Source organism: Salvelinus sp. IW2-2015, unplaced genomic scaffold (genome assembly GCF_002910315.2).
Source record: "Salvelinus sp. IW2-2015 unplaced genomic scaffold, ASM291031v2 Un_scaffold6392, whole genome shotgun sequence".
Classification (NCBI taxonomy): domain Eukaryota; kingdom Metazoa; phylum Chordata; class Actinopteri; order Salmoniformes; family Salmonidae; genus Salvelinus; species Salvelinus sp. IW2-2015.
The window spans coordinates 8,545-15,488 of record NW_019947654.1 but is presented as its reverse complement, the minus strand read 5'-3'; positions in this window follow the sequence as shown (position 1 = coordinate 15,488).

Genomic DNA, 6,944 nt, shown 5'->3' with positions numbered 1-6,944 from the left:
AGGGGTAGTAGCACGAGGTCAGTTTTGGGGTATACCAGGTAGGAGTAGAGAAACAGTTCAGTTTGGGGTACCAGTAGGGAGGTAGAGCCACAGGTCAGTTTGGGGGGTAAAGATTATCCAAAGTAGGGAGGTAAGCACAGGTAGTTTTTGGGGTATCCGTAGGGAGTAAGAGCCAGGTCAGTTGGGGTAGCCAGTAGGAGGTAGAGAAGGTCAGATTGGGGTACCAGTAGGAAGGTAAAGAGAACTAGGTCCTTTTTGGGTAACCATAGGGAAGTAGAGAAAGGTCCATGTTTGGGGTACCAGTAGGAGGTAGGAACAGGTAGTTTGGGGTAGCCAGTAGAAGGAGAAGAACAGGTCAGTTTTGGGGTACCAGTAGGGGATGGTAGATGAACGAGGTCCAGTTTGGGTACCAGTAGGGGTAGAGAACAGGTCAGTTTGGGGGTACGCAGTAGGAGGTAGAAGAACAGGTCAGTTTTGGGGTACCAGTAGGGAGGTAGAAGAACAGGTCAGTTTGGGGGGGTACAGTAAGGTAGAGACAGGGGTCAGTTTGGGGTACCAGTAGGTGAGTAGAGAACAGGTTCAGTTTGGGTAAACCAGTAGGGAGGTAGGAGGACAGGTCCAGTTTGGGAACCATAGGAGGTAGAGAACAGGCTTGCGATTGGGTAGCCAGTAGGAGGTAGATGAACAGGTCAGTTTGGGGTACCAGTAGGAGGTGAGAACAGGTCAGTTTGGGGTAAGTAGGGAGGTGAGAAACAGGATCAGTTGGGGTACCAGTGGGAGGTAGAGCAATCCAGGTCATTTGGGGTACCAGTAGGAGGTAGAGAACAGGTCAATTTGGGTACCAGTAGGAGGTAGAGAACAAGGTCAGTTTGGGGTGACCAGTAGGAGGTAGGAGAACAGGTCAGTTTGGGGTACCAGTAGGGGAGGTAGAGACGGTCAGTTTGGGTACCAGTAGGGAGGTAGAGAACAGGGTCAGTTTGGGTACCAGTAGGAGGTATGATCGAACAGGTCAGTTTGGGGCAGTAGAGGTAGAGAAACAGTCAGTTTTGGGGTACCAGTAGAGGTAGAGAACTAATGTCAGTTGGGGTATCAGTAGGAAGTAAGAACAGTCAGTTTGGGGTACAGTAGAGGTAGAGAACAGGTTTCAGTTTTGGGGTAACCAGTAGGAGGTAGAAACAAGGTCAGTTTTGTGGTACAAGTAAGGAGAGGGTAGAGAAACTAGTCAGTTTGGGGTAACCCAGTAGGGGTAGAGAACAGGTCAGTTTTGGGGTACCAGTAGGAGTAGAGAACAGTTCAGTTTGGGTATACCAGTAGGAGGTAGAGAACGAGTTCAGTTTGGGGTACAGTAGGAAGTAGAGAACAGGATCAGTTTTGGGGTACCAGTAGGAGTTAGAGAAACAGGTCAGTTTGGGGGTACCATAGGAGGTAGAGCACGGGTCAGTTTGGGGTAACCAGTAGGGAGGTAAGAACGAGGTCAGTTTGGGGACCAGTAGGGAGTTAGAGAACAGGTCAGTTTGGGGTACCAAGTAGGGAGTAGAAGAACAGGTCAGTTTGGGTACCAGTAGGAGGTTAGAGAAACAGGTCAGTTTGGGTACCAGTAGGAGGTAGAGAAGCAGGTTCAGTTTGGGTACTAGTAGGAGTAAGAGAAACAAGTCAGTTGGGGTCCAGTAGGAGGTGAGAGAAGAGGTCCAGTTTGGGGGTACCAGTAAGGGAGGTAGAGAACGGTCAGGTTTGGGGTACCAGTAGGGAAGGTAGAAGCACTAGGTCATGTTTGGGTACCGTAAGGGAGTGTAAGAGAACAAGGTCAAGTTTGGGGGTACCATAGAGTAGAGAACAGGTCAGTTGGGGTACCATAGGAGGTATGAGAAACAGGTCAGTTTTGGGGTACCAGTAGGAGGTAGAAACAGTCAGTTTGGGGTAACCAGTAGAGGAGGTAAGAGAAAGGTCAGTTTGGGGTACCTGAGTATGAGTAGAGAACAGGTCAGGTTTGGGGTTAGCCAGTAGGAGGTAGAGAACAGGTCATTTGGGGTATCCAGTGGAAGGTAGAGAACAGGTCAGGTTTGGGGTACCAGTTGCAGGTAGGAACAGGTCCATTTGGGGGTACCAGTAGGAGGTAGAGAACGGTCAGTTGGGGTACCAGTAGGGAGGTAGAGAACAGGTCAGTTTGTGGGTACCAGTAGGGAGGTAGAGAACAGGTCCAGTTTGGGTGTACCAGTAGGGAGGTAGAGAACAGGTCAGTTGGGGTACCAGTAAGGGAGGTAGAGAACCAGGTCAGTTTGGGGTACAGTAGGGAGGTTAGAGGAACAGGTCAGTTTTGGGTACCAGTAGGAAGGGTAGAGAACAGGTCAGTTTGGGGGTACCATAGGGAGGTAAGAACAGGTCTTGGGGTACCAGTAGGGAGGTAGAGGAACAGGGTCAAGTTTGGGGTACCAGTAGGAGGTGAGAACAGGTTCAAGTTTGGGTACCAGTGGGAGGTAGAGAACCAGGTCAGTTTGGGGTACACAAGTAGGAGGTAGAGACAGTCCAGTTTTTGGGGTACCCGTAGGAGGTAAGAGAACAGGTCAGTTTTGGGGTACCAGTAGGGAGTAGAGAACAGGTCAGTTTGGGGTACCAGTAGGGAGGTAGATGACAGGTCAGTTTTGGGGTACCAGTAGGGATGGTGGTAGAGAACATGGTTCAGTTTGGGTACCAGAGGAGGTAAGTAAGAACAGTCAGTTTGGGGGTACCAGTAGGAGGTAGAGAACAGGTCCAGTTTGGGTACCAGTAGGGGAGGTAGAGAACAGGCCCAGTGGGGTACCAGTAGGAGGTCAGAGAACAGGTCAGTTTGGGTACCAGTAGGAGGTAAGAGACGGTCATTTTTGGGGTAACCAGTAGGAGGTAGAGAAAGGTCAGTTGGGGTACCAGTAGGAAGTAGAGACAGGTCAGTTTGGGTACCAGTAGGAAGGTAGAAGAAACAGGTCAGTTTTGGGGTACCAGTAAGGGAGTAGAGAACAGGTCAGTTGGGGTATCCAGTAGAAGTAGAGAACAGGTCAGTTTGGGGTACCAAGTAGGTAAGGTAGAGAAACAGGTCATTTTGGGGTACCAGTAGCAGGTAGAGAACAGGTCAGTTTGGGGTACCAGTAGGGAGGTAGAGAACAGGTAAAGTTTGGGGTACCAAGTAAGGAGGTAAGAGAACAGGTCAGTTTGGGGTACCAGTAGGAGTAGAGAACAGGTCAGTTTGGGGTACCAGTGAGGGAGGTGAGACTAGTTCAGTTTGGGGTACCCAGTAAGGGAGGTAGAAACGTCAGTTTGGGGGTACCAGTAGGAGGTAGAGAAACAGGTTCAGTTTGGGTACCAGTAGGAGTAAGAGAACCAGGTCAGTTTTGGGGGTACCGTAGAGGTAGAGAAACAGGTCAGTTTTGGGGGTACCAGTAGGAGGTAGGAGAACAGGTCAGTTTGGGGTACCAGTAGGAACGTAGAGAACAGGTTCCAGTTTGGGGTACCAGGTAGGAGTAAGAAGTTCGTTTGGGGTACCAGTAAGGAAGGTATGAAACTCAGGTCCAGTTTGGGGTACCCATAGGAGGTAGAGACATTTTCAGTTGGGGTCAGTAGGAGTAGAGGAACTAGGTCAGTTTGGGGTACCAGTAGGGAGGTAGAGAACAGTGCAGTTTGGGTACCAGAGGAGGGTAGATGGAGAACAGGTCAAGTTGGGGTAACCAGTAGGGAGGTGAGAACAGGTCAGTTTTGGGGTACCAGTAGGAGGTAAGAGGACAGGTCAGTTTTGGGTACCAAGTAGGAAGGTAGAGAACAGTCAGTTTGGGGTACCAGTAGGAAGTAGAGGACAGGTCAGTTTGGGGTACCAGTAGGAGGTAGAGAACAGGTCAGTTTGGGGTACCAGTAGGAGGTAGAGGACAGGTCAGTTTGGGGTACCAGTAGAAGGTACGTGACACAGTGCTGGAAGCCCGTTTTTATTTGGGGACATGGAGCGGAACAGTAGCAGTGACAGCCAGGATGAGGGAAGGCCATAGAATCAGCTAATGTTGACACCAAGTGTTCCTCAACCAGTTATTTATAAAGCGTCTAAGAACTAGGGTTGCTAGGATCAGTTTTTCCTCTTAGAGCATAATGAATAACATTACATAGACAGGGGGGGGACCTGATCCTAGATRAGCACTCCAGCTCTGAGACGCTTTGTGAATACGTGCCCTTTTTGGCTTGGGATGCTCTGTGTCAACATGGCTGCCATTGAAATTGTAAATCACAAAAACGAGGTTGGTTAAACTTTATATTCGGCTTTGGGAGTAGGGGAGGGGAAGGTGTGAGAGGGGGAGTGGCAGTGAAAGGGTATATACACACACACACAGACACACGCTAGCCATGCGTGCTCGGCTTCTAAGCTCTTCTTAGCTATGGCTTGTGAAGGCTACACACACATTTAGGACTAACAAACATTCTCTGTGCTCAGTGAGCCCACGTGCTTTGGGTTGGTTTGGGTTGGTGCTCATATCATATCTCGGGTTTGGGTTGGTACGCTACGCTACGCACCTCTCCCCCTGTCCCTCCGCCCCCCGGAACAGGGGTCACCTCCTCGCCTTTTGACCCTTTTTGGGAGTCGGCTCCTCCTCCTCCTCCCGCCTTCTTTAGGTTCCACACAGAGGGGAGAACACTATCACTCTATGTACCTATCTCTCTCTCTCTATCACTCTATCTATGCACCAATCTATCACTCTTTCTATGTACGTATCTCTCCATCTCTCTCTCTATCACTATCTATCTCACTTTCTCTATCACTCTATGTACCCATCTCTCTATCCCTCTATCTATGTACCTATCTCTCTATCTCTCTCTCTATCACTCTATGTACCTATCACTCTATCTCTCTATGTACCTATCTCTCTATCATGCTATGCACCTATCTCTCTATCACTATCTCTCTATGTACCTATCTCTTTATCTCTCTATGTGCCTATCTCTCTATCATGCTATGCACATATCTCTCTATCACTATATCTCTATCATTCTATGTACCTATCTCTCTATCACTCTATGTACCTATCTCTCTACCACTCTCTCTCTCTATCACTCTATCTCTCTACCACTATCTCTCTATGTACCTATCTCTCTATGTACCTATCTCTCTACCACTCTCTCTCTATCACTATCTCTCTATGTACCTATCTCTCTACCACTCTCTCTCTATCACTATCTCTCTATGTACCTATCTCTCTATCACTTTATCTCTCTATGTACCTACATATCTATGTATATATCTCTCTCTTTATCTCTCTCATTCAGGTTTGAAGCAGAGGTGAGATCTCTCTAGCTACGTATATACATATATTTCTATCTCTCTCCTACTTTAGGTTCGAGAGAAAAATATGATATCTCTGTCTTTCTCCATCCTTCAGTTCTTCATCTCTGCCATTCTCTCTCTCTCTCTCTCTCTCTCTCTCTCTCTCTCTCTCTCTCTTTTCTGTCACAAAGGTTCTTCTTACTCATGAAGTAAGTTCTCTCTCTCATCTCTCAAAATCTTTGTTTCCCTGTCAGTGTCATTTTTTTCTCCTCTCTCTGCCATGTCTTTATCTCTCGATCGCTCTGTCACCCAGCATCGAGGCCATACCATGTTCATCCACTAGGTGGCGACATAATGAATACAAATATACACTGAGTGAACAAAACARTAAGGACACCTGCTCTTTCCAGGACATAGACTGACCAGGTGAATTGAGGGGGATGCTATGATCCCTTATTGATGTCACTTGTTGAATCCACTTCAGTCAGTGTAGATGAAGGGGAGGAGACATGTTAAAGAAGGATTTTTAAGCCTTGAGACAATTGAGACATGGATTGTGTATGTGTGCCATTCGGCGGGTGAATGGGCAAGACAAAATATTTAAGTGCCTTTGAACGGGGTATGGTAGTCCACCACCCAAAGGACATCCAGCCAACATGACACAACTATGAGAAGCATTGGAGTCAACATGGGCCAGCATCCCTGTGGAACGCTTTCGACACCTTGTAGAGTCCATGTCCCGACGAATTGAGGCTGTTCTGAGGGCAGAAGGGGAGAGTGCAACTCAATATTAGGAAGGTGTTCTTAATGTTTTGTACACTCAGTGTATATACCTGTCTTGTCCCTTACATCATATTATGAAATGCCTGAAGAATAACCTTCACCGAGGCAACAGTTTGAACATGATATAACTGAACCTTCACTGGGGAAACAGTTTGAACATGATATAACTGAACCTTCACCTGGGGAACAGTTTTGAAACATGAAATATAACTGAACTTCACTGAGGAAAACAGTTTGAACATGATATAACTGAAGAACCTTCACTGAGGAAAACAGTTTGAACATGATATAACTGAACGCTTTCACTGAGGATAACAGTTTGAACATCGAATATAAACGCTGGATAACCTTCACTGAGGAAACAGTTTGAAACTTGATATAGACTGAAGCTTCGACTGAGGAAACAGTTCTGAACATGATATAACTGTTGAACCCTTCAACTGAGGAAACAGTGTTGAACAGTGATATAAACTGAAACCTTTCACTGGGAAACAGTCTGAATCATGATAAAACTGAACCTTCACTGGGGAAACAGTTTTCGAAACGGATATACACTGAACCTTCACTGAGGAAACAGTTTTGAACGTGATATAGACTGCCACCTTCACTGAGGAACATTTGGAACGTGATACCTGACTCACTCAGGACTTGACTGAATACGACTTCACTGAGGAAAACAGTTTTTGAACATGATATAAACTGAACCTTCACTGGGGAACACAGTTTGAAACATGATATATAACTGAACCCTTCATGAGGAAATACAGTCTGTTGACACATGAATATAACTGAACCTTCACTGAGGAAACAGTTTGAACATGATATACACTGAAATCTTCACCAGAGGAAGACAGTTTGAACACTACGATATAACTGAACACCTTCACTG